Source organism: Microcebus murinus, chromosome 1 (genome assembly GCF_040939455.1).
Source record: "Microcebus murinus isolate Inina chromosome 1, M.murinus_Inina_mat1.0, whole genome shotgun sequence".
NCBI lineage: Eukaryota > Metazoa > Chordata > Mammalia > Primates > Cheirogaleidae > Microcebus > Microcebus murinus.
Genome location: NC_134104.1, coordinates 62,502,857 through 62,529,034, shown reverse-complemented (window position 1 = coordinate 62,529,034; position 26,178 = coordinate 62,502,857). Strand labels below are relative to the sequence as shown.

General features: G+C 35.4%; 1 protein-coding gene across 2 annotated transcripts in view; it reads left to right on the top strand.

The window, feature by feature from the left end:
• The window catches only part of GSK3B (glycogen synthase kinase 3 beta), a 204,110-nt gene that overhangs the window by 37,668 nt on the left and 140,264 nt on the right, over window positions 1-26,178 (top strand). The window lies entirely within an intron of this gene.

Here is a 26,178-nt window from a genome sequence, read left to right as displayed (position 1 = left end):
CTCAAACTCCTGGGCTCAGGCGATCCTCCTGCCTCAGCCTCCCGAGTAGCTGGGACTACAGGCCTTTGCCACCATGCCCGGCTAATTTTTTCTATATATAGTTTTAGTTGGCCAATTAATTTCTTCCTATTTATAGTAGAGACGGGGTCTCACTCTTGCTCAGGCTGGTCTGGAACTCCTGACCTTGAGCAATCCTGCCTCAGCGTCCCAGAGTGCTGGGATTACAGGTGTGAGCCACCTCACCTGGCCTCTTTGAAGACTTTTAATAATCTGGTATCTCAGAAACTAGCCTATTCAGTTTTATTTCCTGGCGTTCTGTTCTCTGGCTTGTCCACTGTTTTTTCTCGCTGTCATTTTGTAAAAACTTGAGGTGAATTGACATAATGAAAAAATTGGCCATTTAAAAGTGTATAATTTAGTGGCATTTAGTACATTCACAATGTACAATCACCACCTTTATCAAGTTCCAAAACATTTTTATCACCCCAAAGGAAAGCTCTGTATCTATTAAGCAGTCATTCTCCACTCCCTCTTTCAAGCTCTTGGCAACCACCAATCTTTCTGTCCTTATAAATTTACGTATTCTCAGCTGTCATTTGTTTTTAACCACTGTGCATCTGTTTATGTTCTTTATGCATGCAGTATCATAAATCCTACTGTCCTCTTCAGTGTTTGGCACACTAATTTCTTCCTCACAGAGATTGTAGTTTAATTTAGCTACAGTGACCCTTAGTACTCTACTTCACTGGAATTGCTCTTCTGTCTCTCATATTGTTTCCTTAGGCTTGCCTGCAGAGCACTTTCCTACCCTAAAATGTTTATATTTTGATCTCAGCACTTTGTTCTTATGACACCTACCTTCCTTCTTCCTATGTGATCTAAACTACTTCTGTTGTCAAAACCGCAAGGACATTTGTTTAGGGCATGCGTCCTCAAACTGCGGCCTGCGGGCCACATGCGGGTGTTTTTGCCCGTTTGATTTTTTTACTTCAAAATAAGATATGTGTAGTGTGCATAGGAATTTGTTCATAGTTTTTTTTTAAACTATAGTCCGGCCCTCCCATGGTCTGAGGGACAGTGAACTGGCCCCCTGTTTAAAAAGTTTGAGGACTCCTGGTCTAGAGTCCAGGTCCAGTTGCTAGTCACACAAAAATCTAATTATTGAGACAATGTGGCTTGCCAAAGAAGTATTGGGAGAACTGCCTCAAATCTCTCTCCCTGACTAGGGGTGTTCGTGGGCTTTTAAAGGAGGGGTGACATGCCTTGGGGCAGGATGTGATGTGTCTCTCTTGGTCTGCATGTATTCATAGGAGGTGGTGAATCTTGATGTCCGCGGAAGTCTGCTCCAGAAAATCCATCATTTTCCAGCACTTTGGGAGGTTGTGGTGGGATCACTTGAGGCCGCAAGTTGAATCCATGATTTCTGGGAAACAACTCAAAGGGTCAAGTAGTTAGTTAAGGGAGAGGATTATAAAAAACATACTGGGGTTCATGGAGTGGTTTATGCTTCTGTGACCAAATCTAGACCTCTAACCCAGATCTCTTCAGATCTAGATGTTCTACAACTACCTTAAAGAGAACATGTTAAAACCAAATTAATTTTCTCTCTTCACGCTCTCTCCTTCCCTAAACAAAATGAAGCCTTAGTATTTTCCTCTTTCCTCTTCTCTATCTTGGTAAACGGCATCATTATTCACAGAGATCTTTGGCTTCATTCCAAGGAGTCAGAGTTGTTTCTTCCTTATACTTACCTAGTTCTTTACCTCTAGTCATTCAAGTCTACCCCCTAAATATCTCTGGAATATATTCCTCTTCATTTCTACAGCCTTCACTTTAGTTTAGGACCTTTTACTCTTTGCCTAGACCAGAGGTTCACAAACTATTGTGAAAGATCAAGATGCTTTCTAAACAATATGGCCAAATATTACCAGCTGCCTGTTTTTTAAAGTCAAGTTTTATTGAAATACAGCTGCTTGTATATGGTTAGTCACCACCAAAACTTATATTGAAATTTGATCCTCAGTGTGGTGCTGGGGTTCCTCCTAAACAGCTTGGTGCCATTCTCACTGTAGTGAGTGGTTCTTGCTCTGAGGTGACTGGATTAGTTCACACAGGAATGGGTTAGTTCTGGGAGAGTGGGTTGTCATAAAGCCAGGATGCCCCCTGGGTTTTTCCTTTTGCACATGACATGTCTGCTTCCTTTTTCACCTTTTTCTACCATGTTATGATATAGCACAAAACCCTTGTCAGAAGCCAGGGCCTTGCCCTTAAATTTCTCAGCCTGCAGAATTGTGAGCTAAATAGACCTGTTTTCTTTTCTTTTCTTTTTTTTTTTTTTTTTTGAAGTTTGGTTTCTTTCAGTTATGGAAGTGTAGACTTTCCCCCCCTCCCTTTTATTTTTATTTCAGCATGTTATGGGGATACAAATGTTAAGGTTATGTATTAGACCTCTTTTCTTTATAAATTACCCAGTCTCAGGTATTCTGTTATAGCAACACAAAACAGACAAAGGCGACAGCCTCGCTCATTTCATTAGCTTCTGTATCGTTGTCTATTGCTGTTTTTATTCTAAAAAGGCAGAATTGTATAGTTGTGACAGAGACTCTATGGGCCACAAAGCCTAAAATATTTACTGTCTGGCCCTGTACGAGAAAAGGTTTGACTACCCTTGGACTGTTGCTGATTTTCTGTCTCTAGCGTTGTCTACCCTTCTGCCCTACCCCAGATAAACATGCAGAAAGAAGTCTGATCATATATCCCTTGTATGAATCTTTTATTTACTACTCATTCCTTACAGAATAAGGTTTTAGTTCTTTTATCAGGGTGTAAGATCCCTGCTTACCTCTGGGTTTATTATCTTGTTCAGAAGGCAACTTGATCTCTCTCTGGTATGTGCTTTTGCCTCTCTCTGCCTGAAATGTTCTCTTTTCCTAGTAAACTTAGTCTCTCAAAATTTAGCACAGATGTTATGTTCCTAGGGAGTCTTCTGACATTCCAGGTTATTTTTTCTTTCTTCCCTGCTTCCTTCATACCTTCTACATCTTTTGTTGTTACTTTATATCCCCATTAGCAGTTTGATCCATTTGACAGTATTCCCCTAGTAGATTTTAAAAATAACCAGGGCCAGGCCTGGAGCCAGGTTCACTGAATACTCCTTCAAGAAGTGTTTGTTGGCTGAATGAATAGATTGCCTCTGTGTTAGATTCTTCCTAAGTAGTCTGTCAGAACAGCAGTTATGTCTCAAACAACTTTTACATCCTCTGATTGTTATTTAGGGTAATGCTAGGTCCATACATATATTGGTTAAATGATTGATTTGAATTATCACCTAGATAAAGTAAAGAGGCACAAAGATTCCTTTTGGAGGGGCTGTACCTCTATTAAAGTGAGACTATCTAGCTAAGTCCATTGAAAAGGAACTTGATTTCCCTTAACTACTAAGTTTCCCTTCTTGTAATATATAGGCATTTTTTTTTTCTCTTCCGTACTTGAGAATTTGATTGACATCTATTGACTATTTTGTGTCATCAGTTAGGCATCATATGATCCATTCTGCAGAGTGGATGTATAAGTAACAATTTATGTGGAATGTGCTAAGTTGATGCATTATTGTAGGGCAGAGTCATTCTAAAAGTACTGAGTTAGTCTGGGAATAAATGGGAGCAGAAATGGAGTGTTATTGCTGCCATCAGCTTTTAGCTATCTATATTATTTCTTTACTGGGTTAATTTTGCCTGTTTGTGGTACCCAGGTACTAATTCTGGTAGGATTCTTGATGGTAGTAACAGCAGCAGCAGCAGTAAACTAGTGCTTTTTATGTGCCAACCACTATTCTAAGCACAGTACATAAATTAACTCATTTAATATCCATAACAACAGTATGAGAAAAGATCCTATTATCCCTATTTTACGGATAAGGAGCCTGAGGCACAGGGAACTGAAATAAGTAAACTTGGCTTAAGTAATACAGCTAGTAAGTGGTTGAGCCAGTATTTAACCCAGGCTGTCCAGCTCTGGAGTACATGCTCTCAGTGACTATGCTAGACTTTGTATGGATTGTGGAACAATTTGAGTTGCATAGTTCTTATGTTCTTTTGTTTCCGTCTAACAGTGACTCTGGAGTTTTCGGTCAGTGGGGGAATTGAGGAATACTAAATGGCTAAAGGTAGGGTTTTTTTGGTAGGACATATGTATCGCATTTTATATTTATCATGATAAGTTGTAGAACTCCTTTTTAGCACCATTCTATTTTTATCTTTTACTGAAAGTTGAGGCAGGAGTTTGGTTCTCTTTTGCCTTAATTGATCTGTATCCAATAGGTGCTTACTAACTGATTGGCTTTAGTGGTTCTAGAAATTGTAATTTTATTTAACTGTGAAGATTATATGATCTCTGTATCTAGAAATATATTAATAGTTGTGGTAACCAAGAGGAAATCATTGGAACTGGATGAGGTTGTCTTCTAGGTGTTGTTTTTAGCAGGCTTATGAACATACTTGGAAATACAACTTGTGTAAAGCAAATTACATAAAGCTTAAGTATATGCAAGTGTACAGCTCAATGAATACTCTGCCACCCAGATCAAGTATAGAACTTTTTCATCATCATTCCAGAAGGCTTTCTTGTGACCACTTTCAGTCAATAAATACCCCACCCCTTACCTTACTTTATTTTTTAAAAATTATATTTATTATACTTGACATATATTATTTTGTCTTCCCTACTAGAATGTAAGTTTGATTTTGTCCACCATTCTGTTCCATTGTTCAGCATTGTGCCTGACATATGGTAAATGTTCAGCAACTATTTGTTGAATAAATTAATTGAAAAATACTTGTTATATGCTATATTCTGTGGTATACGGGTACTATTTTATGTACTATGTGCTGAGGATAGATGATAAATTTTAGTTTTCTGGGTTAAGGCTTTTGACATTTAGCATGATACTTAATGCTAATTTTAAGATAAGGAAATTGAACCGTGTTGGCATTGGGTTTAGTGTGTCCTGGTCTTTGCTCACGTGAATGTTAGGAAATATGAGAAAGTTGCTACCAGTGAGAGATAATGACAGTCTATTGGATTGCCTCTTGGGAGTATCTGATTCCTTATAGTGATCTCAGATTCTAAATTTACACTCCTGATGATCTTTCTGAGTACCTCAAACAGTTGCAGAAGACTAAATGCTGTTGTTCTTGTGGGGAGAGAATTGTGATAGAAAAAACATGAGTTTATTTAATAATTCATTTATTTATAAGACAGTTTGACTGATAGTTTATAGATCTTTTGTATTACCTTAGTTGAAAACAATGAAAATTCTGTTTGTCTATCATGAGCAGGCTTAAGGTAAGTAAAGGAAGTATGTGGTTTATAAGTCATTTTAGTTCAGAAACTTACATTTATTTAGAGGAGAAAGAAATTTTGAACCAAAACTGACCCTAGTATTCTGATTCATTGTCTTGTCAAATATAGCCCTCTAATTTTACATTTGAGAAAATTGGAGCACAAAAAGCTATGTTCTAGTTTAGTTCATAGCAGCAATCAAGCCAGTGTGTTTAAATCAAAAAAGTTCCTGTTTCTTTTGCTTCATGTTGACAATAGAATCACCTGGGAAGCTTTATAAACATACATGCTAGGGTTCTACTCTTAAAAGTTTTGTTTTCATTTTTTTTATTTTTGAGACAGTCTCACTCTCTTGCCTGGGCTAGAGTGCTGTGGCCTCAGCCTAGCTCACAGCAACCTCATACTCCTGGGCTCAATCAATCCTCCTGCTTCAGCTTCCCAAGTAGCTGGGACTACAGACATGCACCACCATGCCTGGCTAATTTTTTCTGTGTTTAGTTGTTTGGCTAATTTCTTTCTATTTATGGTAGAGAAGGGGTCTTGATCTTGCTCAGGCTGGTCTTGAACTCCTGAGCTCAAGCAATCCTCCTCCCTCGGCCTCCCAGAGTGCTACGATTATAGGTGTGAGCCACCGTGGGCGGCCTGTCTTTATTTTTATTAGGTTTGGATGAGGCATATATAAAGAGGTAACAAAAACAAAGCCAAATAATAAACCCAGACCACTCTGTCCCCTTAAAATTTTAGTAATGAATGAACTTTCCACGTGATACATAGCTCTGTGGCTTAGAACCATTGTGCCATCATGTCTTTTTCTTTCTTACTTTTTTTTTTAATTAATAAGCTTTTTGTAAAAGTAGTTTTAAGTGTACAGAAAAAGTGAACAGAAAGTGCAGAGAGTGCCTGAATAATCCCTCATCCACATTTCCCCTATTATTAATATCCTGCATTAATGTGTTATATTTTTCCCTATTATTATCTTGCATTGGTATGGCACATTTGTTATAATTGATCAATCAATATTGATACATTTTATTAACTAAAATCTATAAAATCTATAAAATCTAAAATCTTAACTAAAATCTAATCTATTAACTAAAATTTATTAACTATAAAATATCATTTATAGTAATAATTGCCATTATGGCCCATGCTTTTTGTTGTATAGTTCAGTGGGTTTTGAGAAATAGGTAATGTCATTTATCCACTATTATAGTATCATACAGAATAATTTTTCTGCCCCCCAAATTTCATCTTCTACCTATTCAGCCAGCCCCTGTTCCCCCATTTCCTGGCCACCACTGGACTTTTTACTATAGTTTTGTCTTTTCCAAAATGTCATATGGTTGAAATCATACAGTATGAAGCCTTCTTAAACTTGCTTCTTTCACTTAGCAATATATAATAACATTCCTCCATGTCTTTTTCTGGCTTAATAACTCTTTCTTCTTATCCTTTAATACTACTCCACTGTATGGATGTACTACAGTTTGTTTATCCCTTATCAGATATGTGTTTTGCAAGTATTTTCTTCCAGTCAGTGGTTTGTCTTATCATTCTGTTAACAGCGTCTTTTGCAGAGCAGAAGTTTTTAATTTTAATGAAATCCAGCTTTCTTTCATGGACTGTGCTTTTGGTGTTGTATCTAAAAAGTCATCACCAAACCCAAGGTCACTTTGATTTTTCCTGTTTATCTTTTAGAGGTTTTATAGTTTTACATTGTACTTTAGATCTATGATGCATTTTGAGTTAATTTTTGTGTAAGGTCAGTGTCTATTCAATTTTTGCATATAGATGTCCATTTGTTCCAGTACCATTTTTCAAAAAAAGACTTGTACCTTTTTGATGTTTTCTTTAATGATATACTTTTATGCATGAATTATGATAATTAAAATCAAAGAAATCTGAGATTATCATAATTAATATTTTGACTCCATGTTATACCTTTATGAATAGCTTAGGAGGTAGCAACATGCTGGGTAAGAGTTTGGGCTCTGGGATAAATCCTTTTTTTCAGATTCTGAATTTACCATTTACTAACTGTGACTTTGGACAAATTATTGAACTGTGCCTCAGTTTCCTCATATAAAAGTATTCTTAGGTTAAATGAATAACATGTAAAGCATTTAGTACAATATCTTACATATATTATAGCTATGGACGGTTATAATACTAATGAACCCTTCAGATGTTTTATATACTTTTAATTTGTCAACTCCTGTTAATTTTTATTCCCTACGGTGCATTCTAGTGAAATATAATAGTATTAATCTAAACAAGAATAAATAGAATACTTGGCCTGTTTTTGTCATTATTGATGCTGTCCAGCAAAGCAGACTTACACTGAACTAGAATAACCATCATTTAAAGAGCATAAAGTGTAAAAATTGAGTGCTTACTGCCTGCATTCTTGCTTTCTCAGTGTTTCTAAAATCAATAAACACCATTAAATAGTTCAAGACTAAAGGTTATCTGTGTAAGATGATGGTGAAAGAAGAGTTGTAGTGCATTATAAAACATATTTTATTCCTTTGGTGTTTGTTTATATATTTAGAATCATTTCTTACTTTAGATTTTATTTGAGTTATATCTCCAATAACAGTAAAGGTTCTTTAATGTATCTTCAGTTCTTCAATGGCTGTCACAGAACTGGGTGTTGAAGCGCATGTTTCTTAATTGCTTAAGAAATTAAGCAGTTTGGATAATTAGATAAGCTATTACTTGCAACTTATTTTCCTTTATCTTACCATGTGACTCTTCTTTCCAACGAGTGGATGAAGGAATCATTTACAATATAATTAAGAAAATGCTTGCCTATTTTTAAAGTTAGAACTGGGAGTCCAGAGAGATAAATAAGGGTCCTTTAGGGCAATACCCTGAGTAAAAGCTAAGCAGTTCCTTATTTACTTCAAGTAGTTGCTAGTGAATAAGGAGTATTTCTGTACCTCTCTGTATTCAGCATTTCTGTGTGTTTGTTTAAGAAACAGGATATTGGGATGATAATTGTTTAATGTACTGGTAGAAATTGCTATCTTACTAAGGTATCATAGATTTTGGGTTTTGTCAATTAAAAACAAATTTGGTTTTTTGGTTACTTTTACTTCTATGTTTAGGAGCTTGTACATGTGTCTAACAGTTAAGCATTTATTGTAGCATACTACTATTTTAATCTGTGTGTAGCCAGGTTTTTTCCTAAAATTGCTAGGTGGCATAGATTTGTTTTTTAATTAAATTTTTGTTATCTGAGTCATTTAGTAATTAAATGAATCACAGTATCCCCTTCTCCTAGATACATTAATTGGTGATACCCTGAGGATGTTAAAAACAAAACAATAACAAGAAAAATGTGATCAGAATTTGTTTAAAACATGAATAATTTTAATGAGGATATCTTCTGAATTACCAGAATAAAGTAGTATTTATAGTTTTCAGCTAAATTAAAAAGCCAAGATTTCTTTGGTAAGTTGTACCTGATAACCAGTTTGTTATTCAGCACATTACAGAGCACCAGCGAGCTACATATTATATAGAATACAGACTTTTAAAAGTATATTCTATTCATTATAAACATACTCAAAGTAGGAATAGTAGGGCACTTCTTCAGTCTAATAAAGCACACCTATGGAAAAACCCTGAGCTACTATTATGGTTGATAGTGAAGGACTGAATGCTTTCCTCCTAATATTAGGAATGATGTAAGGATGTCCACTACTGGCACTTCTATTTAGCATTGTACTGAAGGTTCTAGCCAGGGCCATTAGGCAAGAAAAGAAATAAAAGGAATCAGATTGGTAATTCAGATTTGAATTCTTACTGTATACAAAAAACTGTAGTGCAAAATGCAGATACGTCTAATGTTCTCTTGGTGCATTAAATAGCCAATTACACACTTATTAGGATAGGTTGCTAAAGAAGTAGTGGGAAGAGGGTGTAGCCTTAACGTTAAATATTCCCCGTGAAACAAAGGATGATGGTGACAGTAATAGCTGCATTGTGGAATTGGTGGGCATAAGTAAAATAGGATATATCACATGCCTAACACTGTGCTTGTTAAGTGTTTTCTCCTTCTCTCCTACTTACTTCATCTCTGTCCCTCTTACCCGCTTTTCTTATTCTCAGCTTTTCACTACTTTCACTACTTTCCCTGCTTCCTGGACCCAGAACTCAAGTTTGTACTATTAGTACTAAGGCCTGTTTAACCAGTGTTAAAGGGGTTTTTGTGGGCTGATTTAAGAATAATTCTTGCTTTTTCTAGAAAGTTTTATCCACATTTCATTCCACACAACTATTTTATTGGTGAAAATTTAGAGCACTGTCTGCTACCTTAGTTACTGTCTGTCCCTTGCTTGATCAGATGAGAAAGTATTTCAGAAATATTTCAGGAAGTATTGAAATAAAAATTATTTTATAACTTTTTTGATATTCCAGACCTGTCACTGAGCACTTTGGTTCTTCTAAATTTTACATTGTAAGATATCTTGGAATTTTAACATAATCTTTTACAATAAGGATTGTTAAGTCTAGTTACATTATGTTTGAGGCAGTAATAGATGAGTTTGTTAGGGGAAATTATAGTGTGTTCAACACTTGGGGGGAATCTTGGTTTTCCATTTGTTAGCTGTATGGTTAGGGGTAAGTATATTTATTAACTGATTTTTGATTTGTTCAGAAGATATAGTTTGAATGTCTAATATGGTCAGGACATTATTTATGTATTACTTATTTACAAATTGTGATAAGTGCTTTGAAGGAAAAGAACTGCTTACTATGAGTTTATTAGCAGGGGAAAACTACTTTAAATTGGATTGTTCTAGAGAAGTCATCTCTGAAGTAGTGATGTTTAAGTTGAGACCTAAATGATAAAAAGAGTGGGTTAGGGGTGGGAAGAACAGTCTAGGCAAAGGGTACATTATGTGAAAAAGTCCTGAGGTGGCAAAGATCTTTCTTTCTATATCTAATAAATTGAAAGATGCCTAATGCAACTGAAGGTAGTAAACAAGGGAAGAGAGTGGCATGAGATGAGGATGAAACCAGATTTTATAGGGTATGGTAGAATATGCTGAAGCCTTTAAAAAGTTTTAATCAGGGGAATGAGACAGACAGGTGTTATTACTCTAAAGAAGTTGAATGTAGGTGTCTCTAAAGGTGGAAAGAGTGGTTTAGGCTATAGAAATAAATTTGAGAAACAACAGCTTTCAGATGATAATAATTAACATAAATACCATGTATTTAAAGTTTTGGGAATGCATAAAATAATCTGGGGAGTGTATAGAGACAGAATAGAGAGGAGAAAGGGGGTCTAGCACCAAACCCAGAAGAACTTCAACATTTAGAGGTTGGTAGAGTAACCAGCATAGGAGGACCTCAGGTGATTGGGGTTTTTTTTGGATGGCCAAGGGAGAATAATGATTCTGAAAAGGCAATAAGGAGCAAGGAGGGCCATAGTTGAGATGTGTGAAGGGATTGAATAATATCAGCTTCTGTGGATTTATGAAAGTAACATTTTTAGGGAAATTATGTTTTCCTTAAGGTTAGAAGGTAGAGTTTGCTGTTCACCCAAGGGATAGGGTTGAGAAGTTGACTCAGATGAGAGGGATATGTAGAATGTTAGGGGTTGAGAGTTAATAGCAAATGGGAGAAGTTAGCATTTCTGGTGGAGACTTGGGTAAATAGGATTATGAGGTGTGATAGATTTAGTTATAGTTTCTTGTAGGCCAGTGGGCTCTATTACACATGGCCGTAGTGGCATAGTCTGGAAGGTTTCAAATAGTTTGTTAGATGAGGCATAAGTTTTTGGTGAGATTAGGTCTGCTTCAGCAGGTTCTAGTTGTGGTATGATAAGGCTCCAGGCTAACCTCTTCACTTCTTTCATCTGTTAAATAGTAATAACAGTTTATTCATTGTTTTATGGTTTAAATGAACAGTCATATAACGATTCCTAAAAGTTAAGTCTGAATATAGATACAACCTTTTAGGAAATCTTTAAGTATAATTCTAATAAGTCATGCTTATTTTGTCATTTTTTTCTGCACTGAATATAAGAATGCTTAATTGAAGAATAGACATTGACTATGAATGAGGCATTCAATCCATCTCTTCATTATGTCGATTATACTCTGTTTTACAACTAAGGATAAATCATTCAAAAAGTACTTGCTGACTTTTTTTAATTACAAAGCTACTTTTAATACTTTGGGGTGAGCCCCACAGGAATAAAAAACACTGGGAAGGGGTAACTCCCTCACCCCCAGGAGTGGCCCAGGGGGAGAGAGGCTACTTGAGGGGAAGGAAGCACAAAAGGGATCCGCTGCAGACTCAGGGCAAAAGGAATGCTGGGACCTGTGAGCAATACAGGAGAAAATGGGAGCATGGTGGCACTGGCTCCAGGCACACAGGCAAGAGGAATGGACTCGAAGCCACAAAAATACTTGGGTTCCTCCTCCTTCTCATTTGCCTTTTTCTGCATCTGCTGCATGATCTCCGAGTCCCTCTGCATGCCGGTGGCAGCCGTCATCTCGGCGTTTTCCCTTAACTGATTCACTCTGCCTTTTCATATTCTTCTGGCGGGCAAATTCACGCTGTTACCATGGGTCATGGCTAAGGCAGCAGCTCCGGCCTGCCTCCGTTGCATTCGTTCCCTCGTTCTGTCCCTGATTTTTAGTTTAAACGGTTTCATAAGCATACTTGGATTTCTTAGAACCTAGTGAAGAAATAGATTATAACAATTATGTTTCTATGAAAAAATATCTTTTTATAACTTTAAGTAAATTTATTTTTAAAAAGTTTTATATTTCCCAGTGTGTAGAAGATTTGGAAATTACAAAGAGATACAAAAAAGAAAATAAAATTTTGCCTGTATTCTTACTGTCCAGAGAAAACTGTTTGCTTTTTGATATATTTGTATAACATTTACTTTTAAAATTGGGATCAAACAATATGTATCAGTTTGTAACCTACCTTTTCATCTAATCTTGTATTGTGAATATTTTCTTATAACATTAAATTTTCTTTGAAAATGTAATTTTAATGGCTGCTTATTAGTATTTTGTTCAGTGTTAGCATATTGTAGTTTACCTAATGATTCTCTTACTATTGGGCATCTAGATTAGCTCTAATTTATTAATATTATAAACAGTGCTTTGATGACTATCTATGTAAATCGATTATTTTCTCTCGATTTCTGATTACTTTCTTTTACTATATTCCTAAAAAGGGAAATACTAAGCAAAGAGGAGGACTTTGTTTTTATTGCTGCTGCTGTTTTTAAGGAAAATTATACTTTATTAATCATACAGGATCATATTTAAAATCAACATAAATGTATATATTTGTGGGTATGACATTGTTTGTTCATCTGTTACAACAGTGGTTTGTTTGTTTATGGATTTGTGGATCCCCTTGCAATAACAAATCCTTATAGGATCTCTTTGGCTTATATGTTGAGAACCACTACTGGAGATTATAAATACCTTCAGTTCTCTCCTGCACTTTACCTTTCACTGCTCTTGATGTGGCAGATACCTTCTCATTGCCCCTAAAAAATATTCCATCTCCTTTATTCAGTGATTATTTTATTCTAACATCTCCTGCTTGATATTTGGGAACAATTTGAAGCCTTTTTAAAAATCATATTAGAGGATGCCTAGTTTTATTGTATCTCTTGTTAACCTTGAGTGTTTACTTTATATAGCTTAATATTTGTGAATTAGATGAAGTATGATAAGTATATTTAGGTGTGTGAGGAATGACTGAAATAATAATATGGATTTCTTTCCCAACCTATAACTTAATAAAAGCTGGGAGATAAAAAGTATACCATAAGACCTAGTGTTTGAAATTTATTCTCTTTGTCTGGCTGCCATGGACTCATGTACTTTCAGAGCTGAGTGGGATCTAAAGTTCATATTTTTTCAGCTATGTCAGTTTACAGATAGGGAAACTGAGGCCTAGAAAGGCAGTTCCTTGACTTTTCCAGGGTCATAAATCAAAAAGTGGTAAAAGTTTGGCCTGTTTTTTCATAACTAGTATGTTGATTTTTCTACAAACATCTGCCTCTCTTCCCCATTGTCACCTCTCCCCGCTTTTTAGGTGACTAATTTTTTTCTGTGTGTATGCTTGTTAATTATTTTTTATCCTTGAGTTTAACCAGGATACTTTGATGATTCTGAGTCAGTTCTTTTTGGTATACACTGTACCTTTTTGTCCTGCAGATATAGTTTTTTCAGTTTCAAGGAAATTTGTGTCTTTGAATACTTTTTCTATTCATGTGTGGCATCTACTTTTGGAACAGTAATTATCCTTATGTTGAATTATCTTTGTTCTCCACATGTATCATCTTCTTCAGAATTACTTTAATCATTTACTCTGTATTCCTTGTGATTTTCTTTCCTCCCTGCCATTAATTTTTCACTATGTCTTTCATATTCTTTGCTGTTTCCAGTTTGTTTATTAGATTTATGATGTCTTGCTGAGCTAAGAAACAAATTGAGAATTGTGGTAGGCTGAAAAATGGCCCTCCAAAAGAGATCTATCTTAACTTAGGCTGCTATAACAAAATACTGTAGAATGGGTGACTTAAGCGACTCATAGTTCTGGAGGCTTAGAAGTCCAAGATCAAGGTGCCAGCAGATTCAGTTTCTTGGTTAGGGCCCTCTTCTGGCTTATAGATGGCTACTTTCTCCCTGTATACTCATATAGCAGAGAGCAAAAGCTCTGGTGTCTCTCCCTTTTACAAGGGCACTACACCTGTTATGAGGGCTTTACCCTCATAACCGCATCTAAACTTAATTACTGGGCAGAGGCCGCACCTCCTCATACCATCACATTGGGACTTAGGGCTTCACCCCATGAGTTTTGGGAGGGTACATGGGCATTTAGTCCATAATAGTATCCATGTCATATCCCTGCAACTTGTGAATATTACCTTATTTGGAAAAAGGGTTCTTGTAGATTGCAATTAAATTAAGGATTTTGAAGTGAGATGATCCTAGATTATCTGAATGGGACCTAAATCTAATGACAGGTGTCCTTATAAGAGATATTTGGAAGAGAACAGACACACAGGAGGAGAGATTTGATCCACAGAGGCAGAGATTGGAATAAGGCCACAAGGAGACCGACCAGTCAAGTAATGCTGCCAGCTACTAGAAGCTAGAAGCAACAAAGAAATGCATTTTCTCCTAAAGCCTCTAGGGAGTGCAACCCTACTGACATCTTAATTTTGGCCTTCTAGTCTTTCAGGACTCAGAGTATTTTTTGTCGTTTTACACTCCCAAGTTTGTGGCAATTTGTTACTGCAGTCCTAGCAAACTAATACAAGAATCAAAACAATTTCCCTTATCTGTCTGTTTTATCACTTTTTATTTGTACTCTTATTTATTTCATGTTAAGTTCTTCTATAACACTAACTCTTAGAAGGTATTGTTTTTCCTGCTCCTTAAATTTTCTTATAGTTCTCCGTTTGGCTTTTGCATGTTTTTCCTACAGTGTGTTTGTGTCAGTTTTTTCTTATAATTAAATTGAGCAACTGTTTCCAGATCTTTTGTTTTGATATAGTGTCCATCAGTGAATTCTTCTTGACTCATTTTTACCTTATTTTGGATCTTTTTCTCTTCTATGAATGTGGCTGTTGTTTTTAATCAATTCTTCGGTAGCCTGAAGGGTGTGGTAGTGCGGTAAAGAGAGTGCTCAGATCCTTAGTTGAGTATAGTCCTTTCTGAAGATCTGTTTCACCAGCAAGCCTTGTGGGCTTTTGTTTCTTCCCTCTTCTTTATTACACTAACCTGGAAGGTGGTGGCCTTAGAGATGATGTATAGGGGACTTGTTTGGATAAAAAAACATTAAGTGTAGGAGACTTTTCCTGGATCCTCCCTCCCCTACTTTGTGACCTACCTCCATAGCTGCCTGTGGCATTTTCATGGTTCGGCTTCTTACTGTATTGAAGAATATCATAGACAATTTTCAGGAAAAAAACCAATTATTTTTTTTCTTTGTTACCGGAGTAGAAAGAGTAGTGATACTGATTGATTTTAGTTTCTCAACCTCAATAACATTTTAAATTTAAACAATATGAGTGATCTGTTTTCATTGATGATCATTGCTCTCTAAACAACATGACAAGACGTCTAATTTTATAAATAATCTGCTTAATTAGAAGCCATTCACTTCTCATGGACTTCAGTCTCATTTAAAATATCTGGTAGTTAAAGTAGTCAAATTATTTATCTGATTTTGCTGTAAAGCCAGTGCTGCGGAGGTGTTGGGTCTGTTTAAATAATTATCTTTGAGTTGCAATGAATAGGTACTAAGGTCATCAAGAAAAGAGTAGTCATTTAATTAAACTAAGTGGTACTAACATGGCCTGCAAAGCTACATAATACAGCTCCTGGTCTTATCTCTAACCCCTTCTCTCTGTTCTCTTTTTCTCACTCTGCCTTAATTTTGGGATGGGAATGCATTTTTATTTTGTTATATTTTTAGCAGCTTTATTGAAATATAATGTACATATATAAAGTTCACTCATTTAAAATGTAAAATTCAGTGATATTTCCAGGGTTGTGCAACCACCACAATCTAATTTTAGAACATTTTCATCATCCTCAAAAGAAACTTCTCACCTGTTAGCAGTCACTCCCCATTCCTGCCCTAGGCAGATAGATTAGTGAATCTACCTTCTGTTTTTATAGATTTACTTATTCTGAACATTTCATATAAACAATGTCATACAGTATGCAGTCTTTTGTGACTGACTGTTCTTCTCTTATTCCCATTGTTTGCTAAACCCCTTCAAGGTATTTCTTTTTCCATGCCTTCAGCCTTTAATATTATCCCTTTCCACCCCATTTTCTCCCTCTCACCCCACCCTCTCATGCTTTTTCAAATTTCAGCTGAAATATCACTTCTCCATATTGGCAATAAGGCTTTTTCTCTTTCCTGTCATTCAGATGTTCACTGGAGTAGCACTTCTAATTTCTTTTAAGAACTTTCCCTTTGTAGTCACAACCTGGCTAACTGGCATAAAAGGCCTAATTTTTGGCCTTTCTGGACTTTAGATATGCCTTCCACACTAAACTTAGTCATTTCAACCTTTTGATGTTAAGTGAAAGACCTGTGTGTGACTCTTCCTTTTACTTGAATGCTTAGGTATAATTATAGGGTTATCCACTATTGTTGTGTCTCAGCAAATAGGGAAGTCTGAGGAGAGGGAGAGAGAGGGGAGAATGGCCAGTCATTTAAGCAGTCAAAACACAGCACAATATTAATCAGTTAAATCGGTCCTTTTAATGGTGTGGTTCATAGCACTCTAAAATAATGACATCAGAGATCATGATCACAGATCACCATAACAGATGTAATATTTGAAACTTTTCATTATTATTTTAAGAATTATCAAAATGTGACACAGATAAGAGGTAAGCACATGCTTTCAGATAAATGGCTCCTATAGACTTGCCCAACATAGGGTTGCCATAAACTTTCAATTTATAAAAAATGCAATATCTGTTCTTTGAAAATGTGATATGCCTATGTATTTTTCTTAGGCATGTTCCTTTTTATATTAATTATGAAAGTAGCATCATTACTCATCTAGCTGTAAACTAAAAATATTTGAAAATGTCTGGTGTTGTTTACAGAAATGGAATTGATGATAGAGTCTGAATTATTACCTAGCTATTTTGTTTTCCATAGTTAATTTAAAGAGAATCTTGTAAAGTTGGTAGGAGGTACTCTATCTCCATTATAATTTAGCAAGTTAAATTGTAATATTTGGGGTATATATCCAACTCCCCCCTCCCCCATTATATAGAAAAGCTTTTGCTAATAGATTGTGTTCATAAATTGTTTTGGAGCTTAGAATACATTTTTCCATAGGAAGTTTTGTGAATATGTGAAATGTAAGGTAAAAGTTCCCAGGCTATGCCATAACTAAGCTATCGTTAGTTCAAATATGTACACATTTCAATGGCAAATAATAGAAAATAATAATGTTCCTGCTGGACTGGTAATTAAACTAAATTAAAGCACCCTTAACAATTAGTTTTGGAAGATTCTCCTGAATGCTGGTACTTAATTGATACAGAGATTTAATCAGAGGTAGAACAAGAGTAGAGAGACTTGTGGGAGGCTGGCCAGCCTTTCTTTGTACTTTCAGGTGCTTTAAAGGTTGATGGCATTACTTTCTCTTGATACTGGTACAGAGCAGAAATGTTGTCCTTTTGTTTACCAGCTGTGTTTAAGATTGTATTTTAGCTCTTGAGTGGAATGAAGACAGAGGGGAGAGAAACAATAGTTTCCTCAGGTAACTAACACTTGAAAGAACAATGGAAGGTAGCATAATCTAGGATGCGTGTTTGAATAATTGACATAAACATAATGCAAATTTAAGGGAGTATGGAGAGAGCATAATATGTGAATGATTCCTGATGGAGCAGAGAGGAGATGGTGACAAGAAAATGTTGGGTTAGCAGTCCTTGTGCTGGTTGGTAACTAAATGGTTCTAGGTATCTTTGGCAGCTATTTAGAAGTGGGAATGGGGAGCAGTGTAATACTTTGGTATTTTTATAAGAACTATTTTAAAGTTTTTTCATGATGTGGGACGACTGCCAAAAATATTTAAATGGCTTGATACATATTTGGAATATTTTTCTTTAATAAATTCAATTATTATTAAGCAAATATACTCTTTGAATTTATGAAAAGTAAAAGTAAAATACTATACTGTAGCTAAATCAACAGCAGATTCCTAAAACTGTTGTGCAGCATAAAGGGATTTGGCCTTTGTATTTCTTTTTTTTTAATTGATTAGAAAAATCACACTCCCTTTTTCAGTTACCAATATTTTTTTTTTTATTATTTTTTTATTTTGAGACAGAGTCTTACTCTGTTGTCTGGGCTAGAGTGCCATGGTATCAGCCTAGTTGACAGCAACTTCAAACTCCTGGGCTCAAGGGGATCCTTCTGCCTCAGCCTCCTGGGTAGCTGGGAGTACAGGCATGTGCCACCATGCCCAGCTAAATTTTTCTATATATATTTAGTTGGCCAATTAATTTCTTTATATTTTTAGTAGAGATGGGGTCTTGCTCTTGCTCAGGCTGGTTTTGAACTCCTGACCTTGAGTGATCCTCCTACCTTGGCCTCCCAGAGTGCTAGGATTATAGGCATGAGCCACCACACTGGTCCACTAGTATGTTTTATATTTAGAATAAATCACTCCCAAAAAAAGAAAGCAGGAAACCGTTCCTTCTATTTCTGCAAAAGTAGCAGCTGTTTTTAAGCAGTGGATTATTACTTTGTATTCTGATAAATCTGTTCAAGTGCTTAAATGTTTGTTATCAGTTCACTGATTTGGTTTTCCTCAGGGAGAATTCTGGTTCTCTTTTTCATCTCACTTTAGATGATTTGATTTTCCGGTAGCTTCATATCTCAGGTATAATGAAGCAGTTTTATATTAAAAGGTGTTTTTGCAGTTTACATTAAAAGATGTGAGAGTTCTTATTAAAAATGCGTAGTTATGTTGGACTGAGTTATTTTTACAGATTTATTTTGGAATATAAATGGTTTGATTTACTTCTGTTTTTATAGGCATTGGAAAGTATACTGAACTCAGGGAATTATATGACCTGGGTTTTAGTTTTTAAAATTACTATATAGTTATACTTTGGTATACTCTGAGGATTGGTTCCAGGACCCCTGTAATCTGCACATAGTCAAATCTCATAGTTGACCCTGTGGAACACACATTTTTATGAAGAGTTGGCCCTTCATATATGCAGGTTTCACATCCCACAAAAACTGTATTTTTCATCTGCCCATTTGATTGAAAAAAAAAAAAAACCATGTATAAGTGGACCAGTGCAATTCAGACTTGTGTTGTTCAAGGGTCAATTATATAACCTTGAGCAGTTTTGCTTATTTTTTGAGCTTTAGGTTCTTCCCTGATTTAGTATTGCATCTACCTCCTTCACAGGACTGTTGCTTGGATAAAATGTGGTTAATGAATCTAAACATAGTTTGGAAACTATAAAGTGCTCCACAAATTTGTTACTTGTTATGATAATGGGTGATGATGATGTGTGGTGATCAGGATAGGTCTTAGGGAAGATTATCAAATATGTGAATTTTGTCTTCACATTCTCTTCTCAGTCTATTGAATGACTCAACCCTTTTGAAAGGGTGATTATGCCTTCTGATGTTATCCCTAAAGAGGAATTAGAGGTACTTATTTTGGTGACTTTTAAACCTTAGGTAGTTTCCAAAGTATTAATATAAGGGAAGCCTGTAGAAATTTGTTCACTCGTAAATGAACAAATATTTTACAGCTTTCTATGTGCCTGCACATGTTACCCTCATGTGTATCATGTGTGTGATAAACATGATTGTTACCCTCATGGATTGGATATTAGTTGTTAAACTTTAGCTGGTAAAGCCATAAATGCCGAACTAAGCTGTAGTTAAGAGTACTGTAACCTAGTGTAAGCAGTAGTGTTCTGGGAGAAAAATTCTACCAGTCTCCTTCTCTCCCTTAACCATTTAAAATTTAAGAATAATTTCTAGTTTAATAACCTTCACTATGTAAAAATGTATGTAAAGTTGTATGCTGTCTTATGGGGAAAGCAGTCTGAATTAAGGGGTGTTGTATCTTTGCATATTTCAGGGAGGGCAGAATTGGGTGACCTGTTACACTGTGGGCATTTGGGTTGTCAGCAGGCAATGTTGAGGATGAAATGGATGTGTTGGCCTAAAGCATACCTAATCCATTAAAAAAATATGTAGCATGTTGATTCTGTTCTTTTCACTAAGGACTAGAATAAAATATACCAGCTTTATGAGGTCTGTTTTCTGGCTTTCTTTTGGATTTGAGGCTGTTTAAGGTTGATGTTCCTAGAATGTGACCAGTGAGTCACTGGATCAGTGAGTTGTTGTAAAAGTAATTATTTGCTTCTTTAGTCTAAGTATTTACTATCCATATATAGTATACTATTTTGTTGATAATCTGGCAACCTTCCTTCTTAAGAAAAATTTAAATCTACTATCTACCATTCCTTGTGCTCCAAATTGGACAGTTTGTAAATCAAGCAGATAAGCATGTTTAAGATGTAAAGATTGTAATGTAAATTCCTAAGCTGAAGCTTGTTATACACATGTTGCAATCATTTTAGACTTTCATGGAAAATAAACCTGTTTCTAAAATACGTTTTGAAATTACATCAAATGAGGGCATAAGACCAAGTGAGATATTTATCATTTCAGGTTTAGTTTGATTTTATTCCAGTTTACTGGAGTTAGAAAAAAGGAAAATATGCTTGATTCCAGTTCATGGTTTATAAGTAAAATAATATTTAAGTTCAGACTGTTGAAAATTAGCATAGTTCTTTCTGATTTTTGGCTTGTTATTTCATTCAAAGTAAAGTTTGGTTTCGAGAGAAGATAATTAATTGAGTCAATTAAAATTAGTTTAAAAGAAGTCTAAATATTTTAAAGAATTTGTGGAGCTAGCTTGCATTGGAACCTTTTGAAATTTTCAGTTTTGCTGAACACAGAAAGTTGATTTTAGGACCTGAACACCTATTATCTTTATTACATGACACCTGTTATCTTTATTACATGGTCCTTAGCAAAGTAATATAGGAGGGTCACAGATTTTAGAGTAAGTGCTGAATCCTATTGGTATGTGTTATCAAAGAGGGGAGTACCTTGGGCAAATTATCAAATCTTCTCAAACACCTTAAGTTATCCCATTTGTTAAATGAGTATTCTGAGTACAGCACAAGGTTTTTGTAGAAATTAAGTGGTATATTGTGTTTCTTTCTCAAAGTTTAGTAACTAGAACTATATTAAGAGTCATCTGGGGGTGCTTATTAAAAATAAAAATAAAAAAGTTTTCTGAGCCCCATTTCAGACCTACTGACCCTTCTTGGGCTAAAATTCTAGAATCTTTATTTTGGTTAACTCTCCCAGGTGGTTCTTATGCCCACTGTGTGTAGTGCTTGCAAACTCACTTGCAAAATGGTTCTCAAGGAATATGCTTAGATACACTGATATAAAATGAACTTTGGACCTCATGTATGTCTCCTGCCAAATTTTTACCCATTGCTGCATATCAATGCCTCAAAGAAACCAGAATTATTTAGGAAAGGGTGATGAATCAGAATAATTCTCCTATCCATAAATAAATAGACTTTTGGCAAGTCGAGTCATTTGTTTTGGCTGCTTGTTGTCACCATATTTTCTGTAAGCCCTTGTTCTGTTTTACTCCTTGTAAAGGCCTTTCTATATACTTTGTCTCTAGGGATTTGTATCTGACCAATGGCAATCATAGGAAGAAATCAAAAGCACTACTTAGGTTTAGCATGAAGTAGTTAATTCCCAAATCCTAACAATTCTTCTGCTTGAATGATTCTTAAATAAATTCAATAGCAAACATTTGCTAAGCACTTGCATTATGCTGAATCTTGTGCTAATAAGCAATAGGGAAATGTAAATGATTCAGATAATGTCTGGTTTTCCTAAGAGCTCTTAATGAAGTGAGGAGCCCAGACTTTTAATAATTATAGAACATTGTGATAAGCACTGTAGTAGGGCACATACAGAGTGGTGAAAGAACATAGTGGAGCAGGAAAACAATGTTTTTTTTTTCTGTTCCCACTGCTAACAATTCAAAGTTCAGAGAAACTGTAATTTATTAAGTATCCATAATGCGACATGCACTTAAAAATCTATTTAATCTATGTTATTTGATCATCGTAACCCTGTGAAGTAGCAGCTATCTCCATTTTATAGATAATAAGTGGTAGAATGTGTAATTCAAACCTTTGTATGACTTCAAAGACCATATTCTTTCCATTATGCCTCTCTCTGAGGACAAAACCTTGACTGATTTTTTTATTTTTTTGAAGAAGAGAATTTTATGGTTCTTCAGAATGGATGCTTATTAATTCCCTTAGCACTGAGATCCCTAACCCCTGGGTGGTGATCACATTGCCCATCTGTGGCCTGTTAGGAAATTGCTGTGCATCACTGCCTGACACCCCACTCCAACCCCCATCCCCAGTCCGTGGAAAAATTGTCGTCCATGAAACCAATCCCTAGTGCTAAAAAGGTTGGGGACCGCTACTTAGTGTGATATTTTCCTGTGATTGCAAAGGACTCTGGAGTCTTTTCTGTCATTTCTGTCCTCTGCCACCATATGTTTTCCTTTCCATTTCTAGAAGTTATCACTACAGGGAAACATCTCCAGAAGTCAGCCTCTGTGTGACATCTGTCCATTTTGTTTTCCTTACCTTTCCTATCCCCAAAGGAAGTTTAGTAGTTCTTTTATTTTTCCCAATACCTTAGATTAGAATCATGTGGATATAAACCATGTCTAAGGGCAAAGGCCCTATTAGAAAGATTTTTATCACATCAAGTTTACATAGATAATGCCCTGAAATTTATATCATCCTGTTGGTCATTAGGGCTGATTTGACAGATTTAATTGCTTGGTTGATATTTCTTATCTTTTTTCTTAGTTTCATTTGTTCAGAGGTACAAGAGAGCAGTTGCACTCTCTGGCTAGTGTTTCCACATCATAAAATAGAGCCCTTATTTTATGACAGGAATAAGTTCATTTTAGAATTCATCTAACTCTTATTCTGTGGGCCTCAGTTCCTTTTTATTTCCTTTGCTAATTAATTTTCATGTTGTTTTCATGTTTTTAGTAGTTTTATTTATATCGAGGAGTGTATCTTTGCATTAATAGAAATTCTTTAGCTGGCTGCATAGGGTAAAGAGTTGTTTGCACTTTGACATAAAAAACCTGAAAAATTGACCGTGGCCAATGTTTTCCCTTCTGACAGTCTTAATTATACTGGAAAATAAGGTTCTTTTTGGTTCTTTTGAGTAATTTATAGAGTACTGTATTGTTAAACATTTTTTTAAAACTATTATTTCTCTTCATGATAGATGATAGGCAATGTTGTTTTTCCTACTAATACTATTGTTATTAATAGGTAGAAAATATCATGGAAATGCTTCGTATCTTCTGTGTAGTCATGGGTGGCATGCTGGTTTCTCTGGGATTTTGTTGGCAGACTTTTAACTTTGTTATTTCTAGACAGAGACTTTATTCTGGGGGTGAAGGAAGATTTTATAGAGGCAGTCATTGCACACTCAGTTTCCCGCAGGAAGATTACCAGAGTATTTCTTGGATTGTGGCAGAACTTTGTTCAGTTTGTATCATAGTATAGTTTATTAATATTCTCTAAAAGACCCTCAGTTTATAAAATGTTTCAGTTATTGCTTTTTCAGCTCTGGATTATAAGAAATTTTCTCTTTAAGAAAAGAAACATCAAATTAAATGGCTTTGTTAAATGAACAAAGTTATGTTTAACTTTGAGATTTTTCATTCTTGCAAAGTTAGAGTATCAGTGCCAGAGACCTCCTAAATATTTAAACATCCTTGAAGTGGCCTTTGGGTTTTAGGATGCTCACTCCATACTTTGGATGTGGTCCATGTCATAGTGTTACTTACATTTGTTCATCTCAGGGTGGATTGATCTGAGGAGTAACTTGAGAAGACTTCAGACAGTATCTCTGTATGATGTTGCTTACAGGCATAACCCTATGTTTGAGAGATTGAGAACTAGTGTCATTTTGGGATACGTCTAAAATTACTTTTGTAAAAATTGTATTTAACAGCCTTCAGTAGAAAGTGGTTGTTCTACTGCATAACATCTTTCCATTGCTTCATGAGGAGTCTGTTGTGGTTTATATATTTAAGATTTATCTATTGTGGGAAAAAGTAGGAGATTTAATTCTGTGTTCTAATTATGTAGGAAATTCATACCATGTGATTAGATTCTAATTGTAATAAAGGATCCCAGGAGTCCTGTGACCAAAGAGAGGGCCTGGAGCTGAGCTAACTCTGCTGTTGCACCTGCAAGACAGAGGCAGATTTGTTATGATTTCTAGTTTTTCTTGAGAATTTTGGTCTCCTTGAAGTAGTGCTTGCTCTATTTCTGTGGTCCAAAAGAATCCAGTCCCTAGTAGCAAATATTAAAATTGTTTGAATGTTACAGAATCAATTTCCATACAATTTAATTTTTCATATGCTTTCGCAAAGATAAATTTGAGAACCGAATGTTGCCAAAGTATCTCTGGAAATAACTCTTGCTATTACGGAGTACATAGTTGAGGCCTGAAAACTGTAAAAGATTGTTCATTTATTCTCATACTTACTCTGGAGCTGATCTTTTTACATTATATTATCATAAAATCTTCTTTTTTTGAGGGTGGTAGGAAAAAGCTTTTGAAGTTAGTCTTTGAGTGATAGTAGGAAAGTTGTAAAATATAGCAGAGGTGGCATGAGGCATGTGAGGAGTTCTGTTACTTAAAGCTTTGTAAATTAATCTCTCTTAGTTTTGCTTTCTTTGTTTGCATAGTAGATATAATATCCCTACACTTATTATAGGTATTAAAGCAGATGAAACAATGAATGGGAAAGTTCTTTGTAAATGGTGAAATTTTATACAGTTGTTATCTTCTTGCTAAGTTGGCTAATTACAATGCCAAATGATGACGTCTTTTCCTTGGCATACGAGCTGCTGACTGCTGCATGGAGTTGCTAATGTTCATGCCAAGTCATCCCTGGTATTACCCTGCCATTCTTTTCAGCCCTACTATTTCATATCTCTGGCACAGCAGCCCGAAGAACTTGATGATTCTGAATAAAAATTCTAGGATACTTGAAGTCTGTAGAAAGCCTGAGAGCCATAGTCCTAGTATACTTAGACATATTAGTAGAGAGTATAGTCTGTAAGAGTTCTCAGCAGTTTCTGTGCTTTAGAGAGAATAAGTAATTAAATCTTTTAATTCCTGCTAAGATAGTACTTTTTCCCTGCACGTACAAGAGGATGAAAGAATCAGTCCTTGTCAACATCAAATCTGAGTTCAAAAAGAGGCCTCAACAATCTCAGTTACTGTGTAAAAAGAAAAAGAAAAAAAACATTCTCAGTTATAATATCTGTAGTATCTACCTGTTTTATCTTTCTACTTTGCTTTTCATTTTTTTAGCAGAATTATCTGATTTTTACTTTTTCCTACTTGCAGATCACTGTGCTGAGATAGATATTCCCAAGCTTAGTAGCAGGAATGAAGAGATGAAATCTCAGGGTTGTGGTGGATAGCTTTCATAGCTGGTTTTTGAACCCCCGAACTCTGAAGGTGTTTCTAGAAGTACAACCTGAGGAGGCAAGTAGGGAAAGTCATCACAAATGCTTATGTTGCTTCAGTTCTCTTACCAGAGCAAGTAAAGCTGTGGCTTTTGTTTTCTTTATTAAAATATGGTTATACAGTAGAAAAACATAATTTTTGGTTGTACCCCAGTTTTTTCAATTAAAATTGTTGAGTACAGCAGCCATTCTTAAAATCTATTAATTTATGTTAATTAAAATAATAATCCTTTGTTTTGTGAATTAGATTTGTGAGATTTTGCAAGCAGCTATTTCAGTGAAATTATTAATTCAAAGTTCTTGAAATCTTTTCTTGGTGTTAGTGCTTTTGACATGGATAATCTAGGGAAGAGTCAGACTGTATTTGAGATCACTTCAGCTTTTTATCTTCTTTGGGACAACTGGATTATAAGAATATGTTCAGTATCTTGGATTTTAATCTTTCTGGTCCTAACCTTTTTGGATCTCTTCATTTAGAGTTTAAGTTTAGAAGACTATGATTCTGTCTTTAGGACTGCTAAAGTAAAGAAAGGTTTTACAAATGAGGAAGAAAATAACTTATGGTAGGGTTTGTAGTTAACCTGAGAATTTGTAGTTAAGATTAACATAGATTTTTTGGGGGGTGGGGTGGGGC